This window comes from Choloepus didactylus, chromosome 6, assembly GCF_015220235.1.
Source record: "Choloepus didactylus isolate mChoDid1 chromosome 6, mChoDid1.pri, whole genome shotgun sequence".
NCBI classification, from domain to species: Eukaryota; Metazoa; Chordata; class Mammalia; order Pilosa; family Megalonychidae; genus Choloepus; species Choloepus didactylus.
In genome coordinates, this window is record NC_051312.1 from 117,342,872 (window position 1) to 117,369,574 (window position 26,703).

The following is a 26,703-nucleotide window of genomic DNA, read 5'->3' on the forward strand; positions in this document are numbered from 1 at the left end:
AAAGAGGTGGCATTGGAGTTCATTCTTGGATTCATTCATTATGCCAAGAACAAGAAAGTCATTCCAGCCTAGGGGAAGAGGATGAGCTAAAGCAGGATGAAAAGAAATGACATCCTGTTTGGGGAACTGTCTTGTATGTTTTAAGTTTAGTGTGTTGTGGGAGAAAGTAACTGGAAATGAGTCAGAAAGAAAGGCAGGAGATAGAAAATAAAGAGATTTTCTGAACATATAAAGAGATCTGGACCCTGTTCTGTACCACTGCAGTGAAAGCTCATGTGACAGTGGGGTCTTTAAGACATAAGCTGAAATAAAAATTTTAAATGGTTGGAGAATGTTACCAGTATTAATTGGACAGTAAAAGTGTTTGCTTCTTAGTTATATATGTACTTCTTTATGCCTGAATGTTAATTGATTAATAAAAGACCACCTTCTGTATAATAATAACTGTGGACTATAATGGAAAGAGCACTTAATTGGGACTCAGAAACTTTAGAACAAAGGCTGCTACTTACCAGATGAATGACCTTGAGCTCATGATATACTGTCCCTGAACTTCACTTTACTCATCTGTAAAAGGGAGACGTATCAACTGCTCTTTCTATCTCACAGGGTTATCACAATGGTCAAATACAGTTGTTATCATAAAAGAGCATTATAAACAATAAAGAGCTGCAATGTATTGTTAGCAAAGCAAAATTTCCATTTAAACCTCTCCAGTAGGTGAATCATAATATGCAAAAGAAATATGACATGAAATTAAAAAAACACCCTCTAGAACAGTAGTTCTTAACTTTCCCTAATCTGATATAAAATGTGGATCCTATTTCTCATAAAACTGAATATACATACACTCAAATACTTTTGCACATCATTTCAGGTATTTCACAAAATCCTTGAATCCACAAATAACAATACAAGTCTTCCCAGTAGATATACAACTTTGAAAAGGTTCATGTTAAACCCTGCATTGTTCCTGGTACGTAATAATGGCAAATAAGTATCTGGTGGATGAATGAATAAACAAATGAGTGAGATGGCTATTTTAAGATGTATTTTCATTGAGTCTTCAAGACTAAAGAGGAAACCCAATGGCTAAGCTACTGGGAAACACCTTCTAATATCAAAGACATTCACCATCCAACCCTCTGCAGAAAATTTTGGTCTCTTTACCTCTCTGTGCCTGGAGTTTTCATATCTACTTGCACTTACCACAGGCCTCATTCTTTTACCCAACAATAGTTGATAGAGTAATCTATCCTGCATTAGCCAATACCTAGGGGCTGGGAATGTGGAGATAAATATAAGGCTCTTGTTCTCATTACAGACTAGTGGGGGAGGCAGACAAGTAAATAAAGGACATAGTGTAGCATACCTGTCTGTTGCAGTCTTTCCCCTTTCGGTGTGCTCTAAATGACTTCCAACTGCCCAACCCTAACTCCTAACCATATCCCTGCATCTCTGAGCCTGATTGCTTTTCCCATAGCCACACAAGCCTGATTTGCCTGAAGAGCAGTAATCCTGAAGAATCTGAGAATTAGCACTTTCCAGACACAAGCAACCAGTGACTGCCAGCTGTTGGTGATTTAATTCTGAGACATGTGCTTTGCATCATTTCCCAGAAATTTCCTTGTAGGATTGAAGTTCCACTGGCCCACTGCGATTACTCACTCATTCTTTATTGTTTGCTTTTCCTTTCCTGTATCACGTCCCCACTCCCCTGCCAGTGCTCCATGTGCATCCCAAACTATTTGCTCTTGAATCCTTGTCCCATCGTCTGCTTTAGGGGGAAACCCAAACTAAGTAATGCCGTCGATTCTAAAATGGATGCCTGAACAGGGCATCATGGGAGAAAATGAAGATACCTAAGTAAAAGACAAGATTAAGATCATCAGGGATGGCTGCTTAGAGAAGGTGAAATGATTGAGTCCTTATGGAATTGACTAGACCAAGGGGATGGGCAAAGTGTCCCAGATAGAACAAAAAGCATATTAAAAGGCACTGAGGTGTGAAGCAACTTGATGTATTTAGAGAACTACCAGTTGCTTCTGTGACTGGAGTGAAGTGTTGCTTGACCCTGGAAAAATGAGGAAGGCTGAGGTTACCTCATAAATTGCCTTGTTGTGCTAAAGCCAAGGAGTCTGGGTTTTATCCTGGAACATAAAAGAGACAGAGACACTGAAGAATTTTAAGGATGGGAACCACATAATCAGATTTCTAGTTTAGAAAGATTACTTGGGCAGCAAAGTCAAGGTGAGATTGAAGGAAAGACACATAGGCGGCTGGGAAACTAGGAAAGTGCCTTTCACACTTCTCATGGTAGGAGTTGATGATAAAGTTGAAAACATCCCTTACCAACTAAGTGACTTTGGGGAAATTAACTCATCTTATAGTGCCTTACTTTCTTCATAGATAAGGTTAGAATAATATTACTTTCCTTCAGTGTTTTGAGAAGATTAAATAAAAATATATGTAAAAAGCCTAGGACACAACTTCTCTAATAAAAAATTTCTTTTAGTAAAAAAATAAAATAAAATAAATAAAAAGTCTAGGACATTCCCTGGTAAACAACAGCTGTTATTTACTGAGCACCATTATTATTAAGGCACTGAGATTAAAATTGGAGAAAACAAGGAAGCTGTGAAAGATTTCTGAGAGGATTTACTAGTTAAATGGATATGGGTTTTGAGCTCAAGAAGACATAGAACTCCTAGGTTTTGGCTTGGGTGACTGAATGGATGATGGAATAATTCACCAAGGTAGAAGTGGGACAGACATTGAACACATTTAGTCTGAATACTCCTCAGTCATCCAGTTACAAGAAGAGAAACAGATCTTGGGCAAAAGAGAAGGATCTGAGTTGGATATATCAACTCAGGTGTCATCAGTATATAGGTGACTAGTGAAGCCACGTGTATGGATGAGTATGTTACTGAGGGTTTTTAAGGGGGGGTTGGTGAACATTGACATTTAGAAGGTGAGAAAAGAAAGACCAGCTTGATGCTTCCCAGAAATTTCCTTGTAGGATTGAAGTTCCACTGGCCCACTGTGATTACTCACTCATTCTTTATTGTTTGCTTTTCAAAGGCTCCAGCTTTGAACTCTTGCCTTGGAAAGAGTAATACCTATTCATTTGGAAAAAGTCCTGTGGTTTCACATGTGAGAGAAGCCTAAGAAGTAGTATTTGGAACATCTCTTAAAGAAAAGGAGACAGGAGCTCAGGCCTGAAATATGCTGTTTGGTTAAAACTACTTATTTCTCTGACTCTCTGTAAAATGAAACTAAATCAGGCCAGTGGAACAAGACATGTACTAGACAGGCACAAAAATAGAGCTAGAAAGCACTACATAGTAACTTGCTTCCTCCACTGGACACCTGTGCTCTTTTCTCCACCTGGGCACTGCAGATTTGGATTCACTATATGAAAGGACTTTCTAACAGTAATATTCTGTAATAGTGAATGGAATGCCTATTAACCAGGTAGTGAGTCCCTGGTTCCTGTAGAATCTTTTTTTTTAAATCTGTTTGCACTAATCCATCAAATTATTAAAATGTGAATATTTTAATGAACTACAATGCAGGAAATTCTTTTTATAAATGATATATATTGCTTAATTGAGTTAATTAAGCTCTAGACTAAGCAGAGATGTGGTTTTATCAGATATGTCAGTTCACAAAATACAGATCTCATATACCTACCAGGACGATACCAACAACAGGCCAGAAACTGGCATGTGTTTGCTGTGTAAGGAGCAAATCTTGCTCGGAGGGGATCCTCCGGGGCTGTCCCTCAGATGGGAGCTGAGATTTCTTGGCAAACAAGTGTTTCCTCATTTATGGACAGTGATGCTCTTAACAAAGTACCCAATATATTTCTCCAGACCTTCAATCTAAAGTCGTTCTTCATGTGCAGATTGCTAAAGCTACCTTTAAAAAAAAAAAAAAACCTAAAAGAAGCACGATTCTATTAAGTTAGCAATAAGTCTCTTGTAACAGCTTCTGAGTAGGAAACCAAATCGTGTTGTTAGAGGTCAAAAAGTGGACGGACAGAGGAGAGGGGGTGCAGCCTCCTGGCTTGGGGTGCACAGAAGAGAGGAAGAGGGGGATGTGAACCGAGGTGACCCGATACTGATGGGTGGCTGGAGGGCCCAGGGTCACCTCTCGCAGAGCCCGCCTGTGAGTAACGAGCATCCTCCTCTGCTTCAGGAAATCATTGCGCTCTGGGTTCTCGGCCTCCTCGACTCCCCGCGGGTAGAAGCAGCCTCTGATCTCCTTGCCTTTGGCTTCGATCAACTGATTGGATCCAACTGGAGCAAACAGAATGGTGTCCTTGAGAAGTCTAGTCTGCTCTTTGTGGTCCTTATCGTCATCTGATTCTGCATCCGGTGAGTAACAGATGTTGATGCTTTGTTCTTCATTTTCATCCAGAATCCTTTTCTTCAGGCCCTCAGCTGCTTCAGAGTCAGCTTTTGCTAAGGCAGGCATAATGTTTACCTCATTGTGTACCACCTTCATCAACGTGACATCTGAGGACTTACGTCCAGGACAAAAAGGAGAAATAAAATAAAAGCAGCAGTGATATAGATATACATAGATAGAGCATATATAGAGCATATATAACTATATATTGTATTCTATCTTTGATGCGCTGCCGATTCAGCCCACTCGGTTCTTGCAGGTGTGGTTCAGACTGTCTCCAGCATCACCGTAGCCAGGCGTGCCCACCACTGTCAGGTCAGCTTGACCCTTGGCTCTTAAATCTCAACCATTGAAGCCTCAATTTGGACAGTTCTTTCCATTTTCTCGGCTGTTACAGGAATGGTTCTTTATGAGTAGAAATCAGTCAAGAAAGGCCATTTCAATGCAGAATATGACTCCCGGGGATGAATGTGGACCCGGCATCGTGGGACTGAGAGTATCTTCTTGACCAAAAGGGGGATGAAAAATGAGACGAAATAGTTTCAGTGGCTGAGAGATTTCAAATGGAGTCGAGAGGTCACTCTGGTGGACATTCTTACGCACTATATAGATAACACCTCTTAGGTTTTAATGTATTGGAATAGCTGGAAGTAAATACCTGAAACTACCAAACTCCAACCCAGCAGTCTGGACTCCTGAAGACAATTATATAATAATGTAGATTACAAGGGGTGACAGTGTGATTGTGAAGACCTTGTGGATCCCACCCCCTTTATCTAGTATATGGATGAGTAGAAAAATGGGGATAAAAACTAAAGGACGAATGGGGTGGGATGGGGGGATGATTTGGGTGTTCTTTTTTCACTTTTATTTTTTACTCTTGTTCTGGTTCTTTCTGATGTAAGAAAAATGTTCAGAGATAGATTGTGGTGATGAACGCATAACTATATTATCATACTGTGGACAGTGGATTGTATACCATGGATGATTGTATGGTGTGTGAATGTATTTCAATAAAACTGAATTTAATAAAAAAAAAAAAAAGGCCATTTATGAGAATCGATTTTCCTAGACACGATTCACCCACCTTTTTTTTTCACTGATTTTCAGTGCAGTTGATTCGGAAGATTTGCAAATACAACATAGCTGGGAGTTTCTGGACTTACAAACTGAGTAGTTTGTTCGTAGACATCCCAGAAATGAAAACTCTTTCTCAAAGAGATTTGTGAAGGTGTTGTGTTTACTGATTAAGAGTTAAATTACAAGATTGTGAGAGACCTTAGAAATCCTTTCTATTGGCATATTTAAATTTGAAACCTACTGGAAACAGTTTTGAAAAAGTTGTGATAATGTTTCTATAGCCCAGTAATTCCCCTTGGGAGTGATGCTGCCTCCTAGAGGGTGTTTTTGTAAATGTGTATTAGTGGTTTTGTACATCACAAAAGTTGGAAAGGCACTACTGGTTTGTTGGCTTATTTGTTTGTTTTTAACAGTAAGTATTCTTAGTTTATTGCCAAAGTATTTTTTTTCTTTATTTGAGAAGTTGTGGGATTAGAGAACAATCATGCATAAAATACAGGATTCTCATATACCACCCTATAATTAATATGTTGCATTGGTTTGGAACATTTTTTTATGACTGATGAAAGAACATTTATATAATTGTACCATTAGCTATACTCCATGGTTTAACTTAGGGTTCACTGTTTCTGCTATGCAGTTCCATGAATTTCTTTAAATTTTTATATTTACCATACATACAATCTAACATTTCCCCTTTTAATCACATTCAGATATATGTTTCAGTGCTAATTATGTCCACAATGTTGTGCTACCATCACCACCATCCATCACCAAAAGATTTTCATTACTCCAAATAGGAACCCAGTACATTTTAAGCCTTAGCTTCCCATTCCCTATCCCCATCCCATCCCCTGGTAATCTATATTCTAGATTCTGACTCTATGAGTTTACTTATTCTAATTATTTAAAATCAGGGAGATCATACAATATTTATCCTTTTGTTTCTGGCTTATGTCACTCAACATGATGTCTTCAAGGTTCATCCATATTGTCAGATGTATCAGGACTTCATTCCTTTTTATAGCTGAATGATACTCCACTGTGTGTATATACCACATTTTGTTTATCCAATCATTGGTTGATGAACACTTGAGTTGCTTCCATCTTTTGGTAATTGTGAATAATGCTGCTACAAACATTGTTGTGTAACTATCTCATTTGGGTCCCTGCTTTCAATTCTTTGGGGTATATACCTCATAGTGGGATTGCTTGGTCATAGGGTGGTTTTACACCTAGCTTTCAGAGGAACTGCAAACTATCTTCCGCAGCAGCTAGCATCATTTTACATTGCCACCAGCAATGAATGAGTGTTCCTATTTCTCCACATCCTCTCCAGCAATTGTAATTTACTGCTTTTTCAATAGTAGCCTTTCTAGTGGGTGTGAAATGGTATCTCATTGTGGTTTTGATCTGCATTTCCTTGATGGCTAATGATGTTGAGCATCTTTTCATGCACTTTCTAGCCATTTGTATATCTTCTTTTGAGATGTCTATTCAAGTCTGTCCATTTTTTAATTGGGTTGTGTTTTTGTCAAGTTGAAGGATTTCTGTATAATATTCTGGATATTATATACTATATTAATATTATATATCCTGGATATTAAACCTTTATTGGATATATGGTTTCCAAATATTTTCTCCCATTCTGTATGTCATTTTCATGATAAAGTCTATTGTGGTGCTGGGAAAGCTGGATCTGCATTTCCAAAGAAAGAAGGAGAACCCCTACCTCACACCTTATACAAACATCAACTCAAAAATTGATCATATCACACTCCCGTTATCCAGTGTATGGATAGATGAGTAGAAAAATGGGGACAAAACCTAAATGAAAAATAGGGTGGGATGGGGGTGGGTGATTTGGGTGTTCTTTTTTTCTTTTTCTTTTTTATTCTGATTCTGATTCTTTCTGGTGTAAGGAAAATGTTCAAAAATAGATTGGGGTGATGAATGCACAACTATAAGATGGTACTGTGAACAGCTGATTTTACACCATAGATGACTGTATGGTATGTGAATATATCTCCATAAAACTGAATTTAAAAAAAATTGATCATACACCTAAACATAAGAGCCAGAACCATCAAATTCCTAGAAGAAAACGTAGCGAAGCATCTTCAGAACCTTGTGTAAAGCCATGGTTTCTTAGACTTTATACCCAAAGTACAAGCAACAAAAGAAAAAAGAGATAAATGGACCTCATCTAAATTAAAAACATTTGTGCCTCAAAGCACTTTATCATGAAAGTAAAATGGCACTACTGGATTTTAGTAATCAAATACCATAGATAGAAGTCCTACCTCGTAATAGCTCAGGTGGTTGGAAAACATAGTAAGCCATGTGATGCTGTAGAAAAATTGATCATTCCAGGTTTTTGAGGGTTATTGGTGCATTGATTTAATTAAATTATTTTATTTTATTTTATTTTATTAAATAATTTTTCTATGTCATTGAACAATGATGAAAACAATTCAAGAAGAACTAATGATTTGATAAAGTTATCAAAAAGCAACTGAAAGTGAACTACAGTCAAATGAATTTTAAATGCAACAGGATGAAAGTATTCTGTGCAATAATAAAGCTTTACTACTCACATATGTTAATTTTTTAAGGAAGGAAGAACTTGTTGAGGAAATGCTGTTTTCAAAATTACTGATAATGGATACAAAGGAGCTGTCAAAAATTAGGTGCTTGAAACCCTTAAAATTACTTTACAGAAAATAAAATTATTTTTCTAATGACTTTACATTAGAACAGATGGAGCACCAGCAATATTTAGCCATGTAGATTTATAAGCCAACTTAAAAAATAGCACTAAGTATTTAAAAAATTCAGCACATTATTCTTTAACCATATTTGGCTGCTAAGAATCTTAGTGGAAGGCTCCACAGATTGGTGAATCCTGTTTTCTGTGCTATTAATATGATTAAGGGTGGCCTCTTAGACTGTGCCATGAAAATGAAGAAAAGTTTAAATGTCTTATCCTTACACATTGATGTAAGATGGCTCTCTAAGGAAATTGTTTTAAAAGATTTTGTTTACTATTTAATGCTATTATGTTTTCATTCACACAATGAAAAATTAAATATTAAAAATGGAAATGGAACGATACACCTACTAGAGCTAATAACGATACACCTACTAGAGCTAATAAACAAATTTAGCAAAGTAGCGGGATACAAGATTAATGCACATAAGTCAGTAATGTTTCTATATGCTAGAAATGAACAAACTGAAGAGACACTCAAGAAAAAGATACCATTTTCAATAGCAACTAAAAAAATCAAGTACCTAGGAATAAACTTAACCAAAGATGTAAAAGACCTATACAAAGAAAACTACATAACTCTACTAAAAGAAATAGAAGGGGACCTTAAAAGATGGAAAAATAATCCATGTTCATGGATAGGAAGGCTAAATGTCATTAAGATGTCAATTCTACCCAAACTCATCTACAGATTCAATGCAATCCCAATCAAAATTCCAACAACCTACTTTGCAGACTTGGAAAAGCTAGTTATCAAATTTATTTGGAAAGGGAAGATGCCTCGAATTGCTAAAGACACTCTAAAAAAGAAAAACGAAGTGGGAGGACTTACACTCCCTGACTTTGAAGCTTATTATAAAGCCACAGTTGCCAAAACAGCATGGTACTGGCACAAAGATAGACATATAGATCAATGGAATCAAATTGAGAATTCAGAGATAGACCCTCAGATCTATGGCCGACTGATCTTTGATAAGGCCCCCAAAGTCACCGAACTGAGCCATAATGGTCTTTTCAACAAATGGGGCTGGGAGAGTTGGATATCCATATCCAAAAGAATGAAAGAGGACCCCTACCTCACCCCCTACACAAAAATTAACTCAAAATGGACCAAAGATCTCAATATAAAAGAAAGTACCATAAAACTCCTAGAAGATAATGTAGGAAAACATCTTCAAGACCTTGTATTAGGAGGCCACTTCCTAGACTTTACACCCAAAGCACAAGCAACAAAAGAGAAAATAGATAAATGGGAACTCCTCAAGCTTAGAAGTTTCTGCACCTCAAAGGAATTTCTCAAAAAGGTAAAGAGGCAGCCAACTCAATGGGAAAAAATTTTTGGAAACCATGTATCTGACAAAAGACTGATATCTTGCATATACAAAGAAATCCTACAACTCAATGACAATAGTACAGACAGCCCAATTATAAAATGGGCAAAAGATATGAAAAGACAGTTCTCTGAAGAGGAAATACAAATGGCCAAGAAACACATGAAAAAATGTTCAGCTTCACTAGCTATTAGAGAGATGCAAATTAAGACCACAATGAGATACCATCTAACACCGGTTAGAATGGCTGCCATTAAACAAACAGGAAACTACAAATGCTGGAGGGGATGTGGAGAAATTGGAACTCTTATTCACTGTTGGTGGGACTGTATAATGGTTCAGCCACTCTGGAAGTCAGTCTGGCAGTTCCTTAGAAAACTAGATATAGAGCTACCATTCGATCCAGCGATTGCACTTCTCGGTATATACCCGGAAGATCGGAAAGCAGTGACACGAACAGATATCTGCACGCCAATGTTCATAGCAGCATTATTCACAATTGCCAAGAGATGGAAACAACCCAAATGTCCTTCAACAGATGAGTGGATAAATAAAATGTGGTATATACACACGATGGAATACTACGCGGCAGTAAGAAGGAACGATCTGGTGAAACATATGACAACATGGATGAACCTTGAAGACATAATGCTGAGCGAAATAAGCCAGGCACAAAAAGAGAAATATTATATGCTACCACTAATGTGAACTTTGAAAAATGTAAAACAAATGGTTTATAATGTAGAATGTAGGGGAACTAGCAGTAGAGAGCAATTAAGGAAGGGGGAACAATAATCCAAGAAGAACAGATAAGCTATTTAACGTTCTGGGGATGCCCAGAAATGACTATGGTCTGTTAATTTCTGATGGATGTAGTAGGAACAAGTTCACTGAAATGTTGCTATATTATGTAACTTTCTTGGGGTAAAGTAGGAACATGTTGGAAGTTAAGCAGTTATCTTAGGTTAGTTGTCTTTTTCTTACTCCCTTGTTATGGTCTCTTTGAAATGTTCTTTTATTGTATGTTTGTTTTCTTTTTAACTTTTTTTTTCATACAGTTGATTTAAAAAAGAAGGGAAAGTTAAAAAAAAAAAAAAAGAAAAAAGACAAACAAGGAAAAAAAAAAAAAAGAAGATGTAGTGCCCCCTTGAGGAGCCTGTGGAGAATGCAGGGGTATTCGCCTACCCTACCTCCATGGTTGCTAACATGACCACAGACATAGGGGACTGGTGGTTTGATGGGTTGAGCCCTCTACCATAAGTTTTACCCTTGGGAAGACGGTTGCTGCAAAGGAGAGGCTAGGCCTCCCTGTATTTGTGCCTAAGAGTCTCCTCCTGAATGCCTCTTTGTTGCTCAGATGTGGCCCTCTCTCTCTGGCTAAGCCAACTTGAAAGGTGAAATCACTGCCCTCCCCCCTACGTGGGATCAGACACCCAGGGAAGTGAATCTCCCTGGCAACGTGGAATATGACTCCCGGGGAGGAATGTAGACCCGGCATCGTGGGATGGAGAACATCTTCTTGACCAAAAGGGGGATGTGAAAGGAAATGAAATAAGCTTCAGTGGCAGAGAGATTCCAAAACGAGCCGAGAGATCACTCTGGTGGGCACTCTTACGCACACTTTAGACAACCTTTTTTAGGTTCTAAAGAATTGGGGTAGCTGGTGGTGGATACCTGAAACTATTAAACTACAACCCAGAACCCATGAATCTCGAAGACAGTTGTATAAAAATGTAGCTTATGAGGGGTGACAGTGGGATTGGGAATCCCATAAGGACCAAACTCCACTTTGTCTAGTTTATGGATGGATATGTAGAAAAGTAGGGGAAGCAAACAAACAGACAAAGGTACCCAGTGTTCTTTTTTACTTCAATTGCTCTTTTTCACTCTAATTATTATTCTTGTTATTTTTGTGTGTCTGCTAATGAAGGTGTCAGGGATTGATTTAGGTGATGAATGTACAACTATGTAATGGTACTGTAAACAATCGAAAGTACAATTTGTTTTGTATGACTGCGTGGTATGTGAATATATCTCAATAAAATGATGATTAAAAAAAGAAATGGAAATGGGATGGCATGATATGTATCTTTCAGATCATACTATTTCCATTTTTAATATTTAATTTAATTGAATATTTAAATTAATATTTAATTTAATTTAAATATTAATTAAATATTTAATATTTAATTAATATTTAATTTTTGCAAAGCTAATGAGGCTCTTCTTAAGATGCAAGGAATAAAATCAATCTCAATAAAGTGATGAGAATTATTATAGAATTTAACCATAAACACCAAAGACAACTGAAATAATTACAATATCACTACATGCCATGCATTACTTGTGCCTTATTTCCCTTAGTCAGGAAGATTTTTCCTCTGCTCCTTAAATATCTGAGCAACCCACTCCCAGGATCCCATTTTGAGGTTTTGTTTCATGGAGCCACTTTGAATGCCAGTTACTATATTAATTAGTGCCCCAGCGAGAAACAAATGGCACCCTCAAATTGGGTGAGTTGAGGTGAATTTAAAGGGAGTGGACAAGATGCAGGAAATCCAGAAGGATTGGAGCAATACCTAGGAACTTGTAACTTGTACCCAAGGCCTGAGGCAGGAAGGGTAGGGATTGGTGTAAGAACCTGAAGACAGAACATATTATGAGGAGAGGGCTTTCTGACAGGAGCCATGACCTTCCATGGAGGGAGGTTACCAGCCTATGGAGACCCACAGTGAGCGAGAAGATAGAATATATACCTGATGTCACCCTCCTTACCCCTCTGATCTTTTATTAGTGCTCCCCATTGGCCAACCCAGCCAGAAGTCAGCAGCCCAGGATGCCCATTTAATGCAGTTTGTAGTAGTCTGTTTCTCAGGGCACAACGCAGGTGGAAAAGATAGGAGAAGGCATCTGGAAAAGTGAACAGAATATATCCAGGGTAATTCAAGATCTTTTTTTTTGAAGTTCTCGAGACTGAAATCACTGTAGAAATCCAAGTAGATATTCAGATGGGAGATATATTTTCTGTGATATTTTATCACTACCTTATCCCATGTCATAAAAGAATTATTTGATCACCACACTTATAAATAAGACCAAGCTCATTTACAAGACTAACAGACTTCTGTGATTTTTCCACTTTGAAAATACGTAATTAGTCTCTGCCTATTATTTTTTTTTATGTGTCTCTTATGTACAGATAAATCTGGCCAAGTATTAGCCATAGTTTTTATTCTTGCCTTTCCTGTATCCACTTCCCTGAGCTACTTGTTTAGCTTGACTTCTGATTTTTTTATTTTCTTACATTTTATAAGTAGATACAAGAATTTGACTAATTCATTATGTCTTGTTCAGCAGCTCTGCCTAAATACTGAAATAGGTATTTTTAACCTAAATGGATTTTTTAAAAATTTATAATAATGTATGTATGGTTTACATTTCAGGACTTAAGGGGGTTTTAGAAAATATTGGTTATAAAAGAGTGAACATTAGTCTGACAGTGTTGAGATCACTTGTCATGGTCTATCAATAATCAGGTTCAATATGGCTAAGAAACAAGGAGGCTAAGAAAAGATAGATAATCTTTCAATTATCTGGGGAAAAAATGGACTCAGTTCAGGCAGGGGTGTCTTTGTCAAGACTTGCTTGGTTTGGACATTTCTTTCTTCTATTCCTGGATTTTTTATTAGGCCACAATCAATTGAAATGACCAATTGTATTAACTAGACCTTAAAAATCCAAACAATTAACTAATAAACTCTTCAAACTAAGAACAGAGTTCAACTGCTTATAACTAGCAAATCAGAATGTAACAGTAATAAAAAGGTTTCTCTTTAAAATAACCACAATAAAAGCCTAGAAATAAACTCAAGGAGAAATATACATAATCTTATATCAAGAAACTACAGAAATAAATGGAGGAATATGAACAAAACCTAAAAAGATGAAAAGATAAAACATGTTCCTTGATGATAAAACACAATGTAATACATCTGATGGTGTATTATTTCTTGTCAAATAAGTTCACTTAATAAGAATGATGCAAATCTATTCACAGCCCAAAGTAATATGGTTGGGAAACTAGATAAAACTATTGTAAATTCACTTTGAAAACAAACAAAAAAAAAAGATGGACAAGTACAGTACATAAGGAAGGATGAGGACGAGGATTTGCACTGCCAGATACTGATCACTAAAACTTTTAGATGCATGCTACATGCTATGCACTATAATTAGTCAATCTTGACTATAAAGTCCATGTTTTTATTCACTCTGTTATCTTACTTCTCCTTCCAAAGGGGAGGGAAAAACTTATAATTAAACTTACAATAATATCCAATCAGCTGAATAATTTTAGTGTGTTCATAAGATGAATTCCTGTGATATTAAAAATATACATTTTGAAAGGCTATTTAATATTGGAAATATTCATTGTGTAAATCATTAGCTGATTCAAAATACAAAGAGTAATAGATATGTTCAATATAATCCCAATTCTGTAAATAAAAATATATATGACTTCGAAAAGACTAGAAGAAACTGTATCAAATTATTAATAAGGATATAATCTTGGAGTAACAGATTTATTTTTCTTCTTTAACCTTTGCAAAAACATGATTTCTTACCATCATAAAAATTTAAGGAGGCTATTCTAATGATTATTTAGGTGTTGTAATTATAATGTTCTGTAAAAGCTCCCTGATGGACCCTCGATTCCCTCTGTAAACATCCTCCTGGTTCCCACCCATGCTGAGGGCTTGCAGTTCGGATAACGCTCCCAACGGCTAAGTCATGTTTACCATGTGTGCGTTACGTTTCCCAAGCCTGTTTATGACAGTTGCATTTATTATTGTTATTCTGTCATTTAATTAACTAGTATGTAAATAGATGAAATAGGAGCAGGAAAACAAAGAGAGCTGTTGTTTCTATGAACTAAATTGAAGGTTTTGAAAAGATTCCATATAGTCAGTTGAAAGAAGGAAAGGAAAGGAAATAAAAGAAAAGGAAGGAAAGGAAGACAGGAGAAAGAAAACTTGCTTAAATGGGCAGAGCTGAGAAAAATTTTAAAGAAAAAGGAGTGGGGGAGGGGGCGATAAAAATCTAGAAAGATTTAGCACTCACATTCAACAGTCATACAACCTAAAGAATTTGAAACTGGAAAGAGTAAATGCTATACTATAGGTGCGGCTTATGCAAGAAAAACCACAGGTAACCTGATCAATGGGCCCATACCAACAGAAGCTACCAAGAGCCTACATCAAAAGATTGTTGGAAAATGACCATTTATGGATTTGATTTAAAATAAAATGTTGAAAATCTATGCATATTTTTATTGAGTCCCCCAATCATTTTCTTTTTACTTAAGTGACCATCTATCAACACTGAGGGAGCAGGGTAAAACGACTTTGGCTATATTGTATTTGTTGTTAAAGTTTTATGCTGAATCTGAATTATGGAAGAGTGGAATGAGCACAGGATAGGGTCTTGTGATCTGGGTTATAGTCCTAACTCTGTCACTAACTAGCTATGTGCTTTGAGCATATCTCTTAACCTCTCAGCCTTAATTTTAAATGAGGTTAGGCTAGGAAATGGACTTAAAAGTCACTTGCACTTTCCAGAATAATTTGATTGTTTCTAAATAAACATTTATAAAGTAACCACTAAGCTTACAACAGTAGAAAAGCAAAATATCCCAGTGATTTATGGTATGTAATATGCCATTAAAACTAGCTTAGTGTTTTTATAGAACATAGGAAAGGAAGGATATAAATATAGCTGTATTTCAATTCTTTTCCAGAGGAGAAAAGCAGAAAACCACACTTATATCCATAAATGAATAGAAAAAAATATTGCATATATCCAGTGTTTAAAATTGTTGTTAAGATTTAGGGAAATTTGATCTTCTTTTTTAAGTTAAATCTGGTCTGAAGCTACTGTGTTATTAAAGAATTTAACACAAGTGAACTCCACATCCAGATCTGTTACTGAATTGCTTTGGTACCAAAGAAATGTCTCCCAATCATAAATGGCCAAGAAAACATCTATTTTTGTCACTTACCCCCAACCCTATCCTAGGGTTTATGAATGCAGCCAGTGATATTCTGAACAATTGAAGAGTTTACAGGAAAAATTCCATAAATTAACAGTAATTATAAACTTAGCGAGGAAGCCATAGCACCTCCAGTAACCCCTCTGTTCACAACCCACTGACTGCTAGTGACCCAGGAGACTGCAATTAAAATCTTTCACTTGTTTTAAAGGCTCTACATCCTTCTGAAGTGCATATTCACAACAACAGCGGATAAAAAATATCTACCCTAAACTAGTTCAAATGTCCTGGGAAAAAATTGCCCTAAATATTCCTATAAACAAGTCGTGTTTTATATTTAAAAATAATAATAATAATAAAGCCAACCAAAAGGAAGTCCATCAACCAGTTGATTAGTAACTCTATCCAGGGCTAAGTTTAGACTTAACAAGGCAAAGAAAAACACTTTGCAAATAAAATCAATTCCAAACATTTTTCAATAAGTTCAGCTTATCCAAATCTATAAAGCAGGAACCAAAGAAAACATTATATGCAAGGAGGCATAAAATGATATATGAATTTCATTGTAACACTTATCTTTTTTGGTTCTCATGTAACAGGTGTCTCTTTAAACATCTGTATTTTTAGAGATGGCAGCTACAGTAGAAAGAACCTGAAAACCTAAAGTTAGGGTATGATTCAAGTTTCCTTAGTTTTTGATTGTGCTACCTTGAATAAATCACTTAACCTGTCAGAATTCTGACTGTTTATCAAGAAATATGGCATTATAGTACATATTTTGCCTACCTTATAGCATTACTTGGGGAACCATATGAGATAATATATGTGAAAGTGCTTTGTAAACTCTAAATTCTATATTGCTTTTTGTACTTAAATATTAATAAGTATTCATGATAATTTGTGTATGCTATTTCCTTTACAAAATTATGACCTCCATAGTATCTTATACATCTTAATATCTTTCAGAGAAGAAAGTTGGTTTCTTTTTATTTATGTATTCATTCATTTGCTTGCTTATTTATTAACATAATGAATACCATGAATCCACTATCCAGTAGAACTAGACATGAACAGTTACTCCATCTGCTTCCTCTCCATGCCTTTCCCCTGCTTCCCCCATTCAAGCTTAAAATTTTCCTGAAACTAGCGATAGTCATTCTTTTTTATTCTTAATATAGATTTATCTTGTATATATTCTTTAGAAGTATATTGTTGAAGTTGCTTTTAATTATTTTAGGTGTATCTTGTTATGTGCAATTTTCTGTGACTTGAGCTAGCTCTAAAGCTCTCAGGATTCATTTAGAAGCTATGGTATTAATATAGCACAAGTATGGAGAAATTGAACACAGGTGTGCTGGTTTGAATGTATTATGTCCCCCAAAACACCATTATCCTTGATGTAATCTTGTGTGGGCAGACATATCAGTGTTGTTTAGATTGTAATTCTTTGAGTGTTTCAGTGGAGATGTGCCCCACCCAACTGTGGGTGATGATTCTGATTGGATAATTTCCATGAAGGTGTTACCTCACCCACAAGGGTGGGTCTAAATTAAATTACTGGAGCCATATAAATGAGCTGACAAACAGAAGGAACTGAGTGCAGCTGAGAGTGACATTCTGAAGAGGAGCTACAGCCAAGAGGGACACTTTGAAGAAAGCACAGATGAGAGAGTAGCTGCAGATGAGAAACAGTTTGAAGACAGTCGTTGAAAGCAGACTTTTGGCTTCGGAGAAGCTAAGAGAGGACAAACACCCGAAAAGCAACTAAGAGTGACATTTTTGAGAAACTGAAGCCTAGAGAGGAACATCCTGGGAAAAAGCCATTTTGAAACCAGAACTTGGAGCAGATACCAGCCACATGCCTTTCCAGCTAACAGAGGTTTTCCAGACGCCATTGGCCATCTTCCAGTGAAGGTACCCGATTGTTGACGTGTTACCTTGGACACTTTATGGCCTTAAGACTGTAACTGTGTAACCAAATAAACCCCCTTTTATAAAAGCCAATCCATTTCTGGTGTTTTGCATTACAGCAGCATTAGCAAACTAGAACAACAGGGTAGAATAGAAAGCTCAGAATCAAACCTATGCAAGAATAATTTTTAGTTTCTTTATTGATAAAATAAAGGTTTTTACCAGGTAATCTCTGAGCTCCCAAGAGTTGAAATGATTAGCCCAAAGTTACAGAAATATTGAATCATCCATTTGTGTGATTCATGCTTTACATTTGCGATGGTTTTTACTCTAAACATATACCTGACTTCCAAAGTTCATTTTGTTATTCTTGTTTTAACATCTTTATTCAGGTATAATTTACATACCACAAAATTGACCCCACTGCCAACTTAGAGTTCAATGATTTTTAGTAAATTTACAGAGTTGTTCAATCAGCACCACGGTGCAGTTTCAGAGCATCTCATTACTCCAAAAAGTTCCCTTATGCCTATTTGCAGTCAATTACTATTTCTACCCTTAGGCAACCACTGACTTGCTTTCCATATCTATCAATATACTTTATCTAGAAATGCCATATAAATGGAATCACACAAAGTATATAGTCTTTTTTCATCTGGTTCTTTCACTTAGCATAATTATTTTTGAGGTTCATGCATGTGACAGCATGTACCAGCAGTTTGTTCCTTTTCATTGCTGAGTAGCATGTCATAGTATGGATATGCCATATTCCATTCACTAGTGAATAAATATATGGGTGTTTCCAGTTTGGAGCTAAAAATTTTGGCAGATTAGTCTTTTGGGGATATATGTTTCCATTTCTCTTGCACCAATACCTAGGAGTAAAATTGCTAAATCTTATAGTAAATTTATGTTCACTTTTTAAAGAAACTATAAACTGTTCTCAAAAGTAGCTGTACCATTTTATACTACCCATAGGGTTACAGTTGATGTTCTTAGTTTTTGAATATAAGCATTCTGGTGGATATGAAGTTCTATCTCATGGTTTAATTTACATTTCCCTAATGACTAATGATGAAATTATTAGTCATTCATCTATCTTCTTTGTAAAATGTCTATTTAAATATTTCACACACTTAAAAATTGATTTAATATTTTTTGTCTTGTTAAGTTGCAAGAGTTCTTTATATATTCTGGATACAAATCCTTTATGAGACATACATTTTGCAAATATATTATACCAATTTGGGCGTGTCTTTTCATTTTATTAATGTGTCTTTTAAAGAACAAAATGTTTTAATTTTAATAAAATCCAATTTATCAATTGTTTGCTTTTATGGATCATGCTTTTATAGTCATGTCTAAGAAATCTTTGCTTACCCCAAGATCACAAAGATTTTCTCCTATGTTTTCTTCTATAAGTTTCATAATTTTAGCTCTTACTTTTGTGTCCGTGATCAATTATGAGTTAATTTTTGTGTATGGTGTGAGGTAAGGATCTAAGTTGTTTTTTTGTTTGGGTTTTCCACATATGGTTATCCACGTCATTTATTGAAAAGACTATCATTTCTCCCTCGAAATGTCTTGGCAACTTTGTTGAAAATTGACTGTAAATATAAATGTTAATTTCTGCATTTTGTATTATATTCCATTGGACTAAATGTCTATCCTGAGACCAGTAGTGTGATGTCTTCCAACTTTTTCTTTTCTATATTGTTTTGACTAATATAGGTCCTTTGGATTTACATCCACATTTTGGGATCAGCTTGTCAATTTCTACAAAAAAGCCAGCTGGTATTTTGATAAGAATGGGTCAAATCTATAGATCAGTTTGGGGAGAATTGCCATTTTAACATTATATCTTCCAAGGTATGAACACAGAAGGCTTTTTTTATTTATTTAGATCTTGTTTAATGTCTCTCAGCCATGTTTTTGTAGATTTCCATATACAGGTCTCTCACTTCTCTCATTAAATTTATTTCTCAGTATTTTCTTAATTTCATTTTTGAATTGTTTGTTGCTAGTATATAATGCACTTTATTTTTGGATGCTGTTCTTGTATTTCCAAAGTCTGTTTTGGTGCATTACTTGGTTCTATTTAAATTAGTTAAATTCAGCTTTTTCCCATTATTTTCCTATCTATTTTGTTGCCATTAGATTTTTGCTTCATATCTGTCGTACACCCATGCATAATTTTTATTAGAACTGGCGAAATTAATGTATGTCAATACCATTTTCCAATATTTTAACATACTGTATTTTGAGACAATATGTAATTCTTAGTAACTTGTTCCCTCTGTGTATTCTCCAAGAAATTCATTTATATAAATCTATGGAACATTAGTTGACATTGTGTGGGAAAAGCATCAAATTTTATTTCTTTTCTTTGATATTAGTCAATATTCTTCATTACACAGCATACATAAATGTACCTGTTGTGTTGTCAAAACATATGAGATTCTCATTTAATAAAGTATGCATTTCTTTTGAGAATCTATCTGTTTTTCCACTAGTGTTTACAATAAATTGATGTAGAACTTAATAGATCAGTTTAATTTAGAGGTTATATTCAGACATTCTATTGTCAGTCAACACTTGTATTGAGTTTAACATGATGTACTGAATAATATTCTGGTTCACTGTTTCCCAAACTGTGTTTGGTGGATTGTTTTTGTTATGAATAAAGAATCCCTTAAACAAATAAGCTTAGAAAATTCCAGGACAGCAAAGTTAAATGGATTTCATTTCTGAGAGATTTCTCATAGCATTTAATTTGCCAATATATACTGTAACTCTCCAGAGGAAAACATATTGTATTTCCTCCTTCCACATGCAGTTTCAAAATTCAGAAAAAGCTTTTAGGCAAAAGCCAGCTGTGTTTTAGTAGCTCTTCAGTTCTCACTGTTGTGTCTCCAGCCCCGTGAGAAACTGAAATAGCAACTGTTTCTCTCCATCTTGCAGTGTTCTTCTTTCCAGTCAAACCTAGATTCTCAGTCTCTTGCCCTGTGCCTAAAATCATCAAAACCTCCCAGTATAAAGCAACTATAGAACATCAGCTCACTTCTCTGTGATTTTCCCTCCCTTGCAGGAATTTTGATCCTTCTACTCTTCATTGCTTCAGCATCAATATAGCGTATTATTTTTTTTATTCATTTTTACTGACTGTTTTCCTCACAGATGTTGAAATATCATGAGCTACTGCTTCCTACTCAGAATTGGAAGTCTGTCCTTGAAATTTTTTTAAATGTTTTTTTATTGTGAAATATAACATACATATAAAAAACTGATAAATTTCAAAATACAGTTTAACATGTAGTTATAGAGCAAATTTAAAATTATACTATCAGTTACAGTTCCACAATTTCAGGTATTTCCTTCTGGCTGTTCTAATACACTAGAAATTAAAAAGAAATATCTATATAATGATTCAGGACTCACCTGGCATAGGAAAATAAACTTAATAAGTAAAACTTTTATAGAGTCTTAGATTCCTGGGTTTTCTTTAGGGTTTGCAGGAATACTGTTGGTTGGGGCATGACATACTGTGGCAATTTATAATATCTGGCTGAAGCTTGCATAACAGTAACATCTAGAATGACCTGTCAGCTCTATTTGAACTCTCTTAGCTGAAACCTTATTTTGTTACATTCCTTTTCCCCCTTTTGGTCAGGAAGGCATTGTCAATCCCATGATGCCAGGGTCAGGCTCATCCCTGGGAGTCATGTCCCACATTACCAGGGTAACTAACATCCCTGAAAGACATGTCCCACATAGGGGAAAGGGTAATGAGTTTATTTGCAGAGTTTGACTTAGAGAGAAAGAGGCCACATCTGAGCAACAAAAGAGTTCTCTGAGGGTGACTCTTAGGTGTGTTTATAAATAGGCTTAGCTTAACCATTACAGAAAAATAACAGATATCCACAGCCACACATAAAAGAAAACCCAAAACACCCCATATCCCTTATCCCCTCCCCTACCCCAACTATTTACCCATAGTACTGGTGTGGTAGTAGAAAGGTATTGCTATTAAATATAGTCCATAGTATGCAATAGGTAATTTTCCCCATATACCACTCTACTATTAACTCTGTGTACAAGTGTCATACATTTGAAGTAGTTCATGCAGGAACTTACTTGTAGTTTTAATTGGTGAGATACATGACTTTAGACAACCCCCTCAATCATATTCACCTTCAGTAGGCACTATTACTTAATAGTCCCAATAATGAGCTACCATCACCTCTATCTATTCCCAAAAATTTAAGTTCATCCTCATGAACAATTCTCTACATATTAGGTAACTGCTTCTCCTTCTTTAGCTTCTGTCTATCTCTAGGACCTCTATATTCTATATTTTAAGACTCTGAGTTTACATTTTCATGGTGGTTCATATTAATGAAATTTACAATATCTATCCTTTTTTATCTGACTTATTTCACTCAGCATTATGTCTTTAAGGTTCATCCATGTTGTCATATACTTCAGGACTTCATTCCTTCTTACTGCTGCATAATATCCCATCATATGTGTATACAACATTTTGTTTATCCACTCATCTGTTGATGGACACTTGGATTATTTCCTTCTTTGTATGAACATCTTTTATTAGTTGTTCCAAATTCTGTGTCTCCTCCAGCTTTTTAATTTGGTCATTTGGCTTGGTCTTCTTGCATGATTTTTTTTGTTGTTGTTGCATCCCTGGCATTTGATTATCTTGATAAGGCTATTTTGAAAGTTGATTTCAGTCACTCATCTAAGATTTTGTAGTTGCTTGGGTTTGTATTGAAGGTCAGAAAAGCAGTTTTCCAAAGTGCATTTTCCCTATCTTCCCAGCAGATGGTGCTCTCGGTCCAACTCTTCCCCACTTCGTGCCCTTCCCCAACTGCAGCCCATGTTGGGCTGGGCCCCAACCAGGCAACAATCCAGTCAAGTCTGCCATGCTCCACCCACTCTGGGTGTAGGAATTGGACACTGTGCACCTTCAGTGAGACCCTGCCTATAGGCACAATGTGAAGGTGATTCCCAGGCTTCTGCATGGAAAGGTCTTGGGCTGTGGGACTGAGAGGTACCACTTCCCCAGCCAACAGCCAATCCAGGGATGATCTGATTTTCTATGTTCAGCAATACCAAGGTTTGTATTAGGGCACTGCTTTGACCATTGGGTTCACCATGTTTCTCAGCCAAAACAGGGCCCAGTTCCTGTGCAGAGGGTGTAGACCAGCTCCAATGGGCCTGAGATAAAGTTTGGGGAGGCTCTGAAAAGCCCTGTAATTCCCCTGCACTTTCCCACCTGCCCAGCAGATGGTGCTATTTGGTGACTTAACCATCCTCAGAGGTTGTTTACCTAGGCTGCGTCTGAGTGGGCGAGGCTGAAACTGTGGGGTTATAAAGCTTTACTAGAAGAGGTAAAGTGGTAAATAATCAAGAAAAGCTAATAATATTTGGAATAGAGAAAATCGTAAGGGGCATGTGATGGTTAAGTTCATATGTCAACCTGGCTAGGTTTTGGTGTCCAGTTGTTTGGTCAAGCAAGCACTGACCTGGTGGTTACTTTCAGGACATTTCATGGACTTAAATCATCAGTAAGTTGATTGCATCTGTGGCTGATTACATCCACAGTCAACTGAGGAGAGTACCTTCAACAATGAGAGAAGTCTCACTAATCAGTTGAAGGCCTTAGAAGCAGAAGTGATGATTTGGGCAGTCAGAAGGAAGAATTTCCATTTTTCCTTCAGCCAGCCATCCTCTCCTGGGGAATTAATCAAGGACCTTCATCGGAATTCCTAGCTTGAAGCCTGCCTTACGGAATTTGGACTTGCACATCCCCACAGCTGCATGACACAATTCTTATAAAAATCTCATAATATTTATAGATATCTCCTGTCAGTTCTGTTTCCTTAGGGAACCCTGACTAAAACAGGGCATATGCCATATCAGTGGTTAAAATGCATTTAAATATAATGTGATTTAAATCTATATTTCTACCATATGTATAACTAAGACAGAATTATATCCAAGTATATGTGCATTTTAATATATGATAAAGGTGGTGAAATATAGAGAAAATTAAGATTCTCAATAAATGGTGTTATGTCTCTCTCTTTTAAATGTTACACTTCAAAACCCAGAAGGGTTAAGACATGAAGAGAAATTTCACACACACAAGAAAAAAAATTATTTATAAATAATAAAAAAATAAAGTATTTTCATTAGTTATAAAATATTATAAGTTGAATTAATAATAAAATATCATTTATCACATCAAATTAGCAAAATCAAACACAAACTGAATGTGCATGAACACGTGTAAAATGCTGGAAAGAATTTGGGGATTTATTATATATGCAATGGCTATGCAAATATTTAAAACCTATTTGAAAAGCAATTTATATATCAAGGGTCATAAACAATGCCTCACTTATTACTTAAGAAAAAACTAGTTATTATGAGCATTGCATACATTTTTTCCCATATTAATTACATATTAGAAAACAATATTTAAAAATAAAGTTCTGACATAAACAAATATGCCTAGTTCAGAACTAAAGCCTTATTGCCTTGTGCCTGGCACATAATTAAGGCTTAATAAATATTTTTGAATGAATGAATAAATTACTCACATTTTTCAATAAAATATTAGACAGATATTTAGGATAATAATTTTAAAACCAAACGGTCTCACTTACATGAAATAATTAGAATATGCATATTCATAGAACCAGAAACTAGAATACAGTTTACCAGTGGCAGGGATGGGGGTAGGGAATGGGGAGTTAATGATTAATTGGTACAGAGTTTCTGTTTGGGGCAATGGAAAATTTTGGTAATGGATGGTGGTGATAGTAGTACAACATTGTAAATGAAATTAACTCCACTGAATTGTATATTTGAAAGTGGTTAAAACAGGAAATTTTAGGTTGTGTATATGTTATCAGAATAAAAATCTAAAAAGAACCAACTAAATGCTAACGCAAAAATATGTTATAATAAAATTTTAAAGTAGAATATAAATTTTTATGTAGCCTTTAGGTATACTAACTATAGTTATAACTAAGTAAAACATATATTGCATATAAAAAAGATTGGAAGAACTCATATTAAGATAAGTCCACCTGTGAGAGGACAATGGCAAGTTATTAATCATGAAATATTGGGGAAGTCATCACTCAGTGGGCATCAGATTCCTTATCTGATACTGGAGAAGTGAGTGAGCTAATCTGTAAAACCCGTTTTACCAAGTCCAAAGACCTTTCAAATGTAAAGTAGTATTATCATGATCCTCCATGATTTAGTATCTCTACACTGGTATTTGTATGTTATGAATGAGTGACTACTTCTTCTTTGGCTTAATGATTTCCCTGGAATAATATGAGCCAACTTTGTAAGAACAGGAAGGGAGATTTTTTTTAATCTTTTAGTTTACCATTTCTATTTTGCTCATAAATATAAGTAAGAAATTCAGAATAAATTAGTCATGTCAATATATAAAAATGAATTTCAAGTCTAGGATAAAGTTTAATCATTGCCCTGATGCTGAGTGGAAATACACCAAACTATTTTAAGAAAAATCCATTATCTACTCAAGTGAAAAAGCCCCATTCTCAAAATCTGCTTGACTTTAAATTGTCATCTAAAAAACTATGTTAGAGGACATAATTTATAATAAAATATCTTGAACAAGGCCATAGTGAAGATATTATAAGAGAAACTATCCTCTGCTGTCTAAACATCTTGGTAATTATATAAGCAATGTTTACATACACTGATTGAGTTTTGCCACTTTATTCTGGGAACTAGTTATTGGACACAACGGTGGTTTAATGTATTTATATTTGTTTTCATTAATAATTATTTAAAATACCTATGGTATTTTATCAAATTAATGTTAATTTAATAGTTACTATGTGTTAAAGGTGTGAAACAAAAAAGTGTCTACGAATTAAAAATCTACATCTGACTTCAGTTAAATAGCTTTAATATCAGCAACTATTTATTCAAAACAAGAAACTACAGAGTGAAAGAAGTCTTGGACTCTTTCATTTATATTTATAATGCAGACAGAAGTAAGTTGCTTAAGAGTTTGCTCCCTTCCCAAAAGCATTAGATTTTTTCATTTAGCATTCAATGTTCTATGCTATGGAATTCATTATTTATCACTTTATAAATTTCATCCCCTGTGCAGGGTCAGGCTGTGTTCTTTTCTACTTGCTCCCATAGTGTCTGGTTCAGGAAATTATTTGCACATTAATATGTGCTCAATAAGCATGAGTTTGCAGATTGGGTTAGTTTTCATTTATTTAACCTATTACCTTTTCCAATGATGGGCGTATGAAATTTAATGACCTAAATTTCAAACAAAAGATCAATGATTTGATAATTCAGAAGTATAGACACATAGCACTTGAGGGAGTAATCTCTGCTTGCAAGCTCATTATCAATAGTTTCTTACACAGTAGGTTTATTTTCTGGTGACTTTTTCACTCATATATTTTTTTTGTCAGAATCTGAGTAGTGTGGGCAATTTAAGAATTTGGATTACAATTGGAATCAGAAAATTCATTAAGTCAGATGAAAGCTTTCTTGAAATGCATGGATTCTTCTTTAGTCAAAATTTCCAGTATGTAGCTGATGTATCGAGATTCCTAGAAAAGATATAACCATATGTAGATAATTAACTATATGAAAAATATATTGATAAAATACTCTATTAGCAATTAATTACACCAAACTGAGATTTCTTTTGTATTTTTTGCAATGTAAGTATAGGCCAGCCTAGAATCTTGAGAAGGAAAAATTGTGGGGAGGGGTGGGGGGAGGCCTAGAAACAACTAGTGAGGCACATTTAGTTCATCCCTTATTGAATTGTTCTCCACATCAGCAGAAGGGGTAAAAAAATACTGTTACCATGTTATTTTCTCAGAATAAAGTAGCTCTTGGAAATTATGAAATCTTCAGGACCATTCTAATTTTAACATTCTGTATTTTTGCAATTATCAGAGTTTAGACTTTTAGTTTATAGAAATATCTTTCATAGACCTTACCCAATAAGTATCCTTTGTAGACCACATACTGTCATCAGGAACACTCAGTTGTGATTGGTAAGATGATCTCTTGACTGGGATTTGCTCTTTAACAAGATATCTCAT

General features: G+C 35.5%; 1 pseudogene; it reads right to left on the reverse strand.

Moving 5' to 3' along the window:
• Positions 1–3,969: 3,969 nt before the first annotated feature.
• Positions 3,970–26,703, reverse strand: LOC119537273 (annotated as a pseudogene).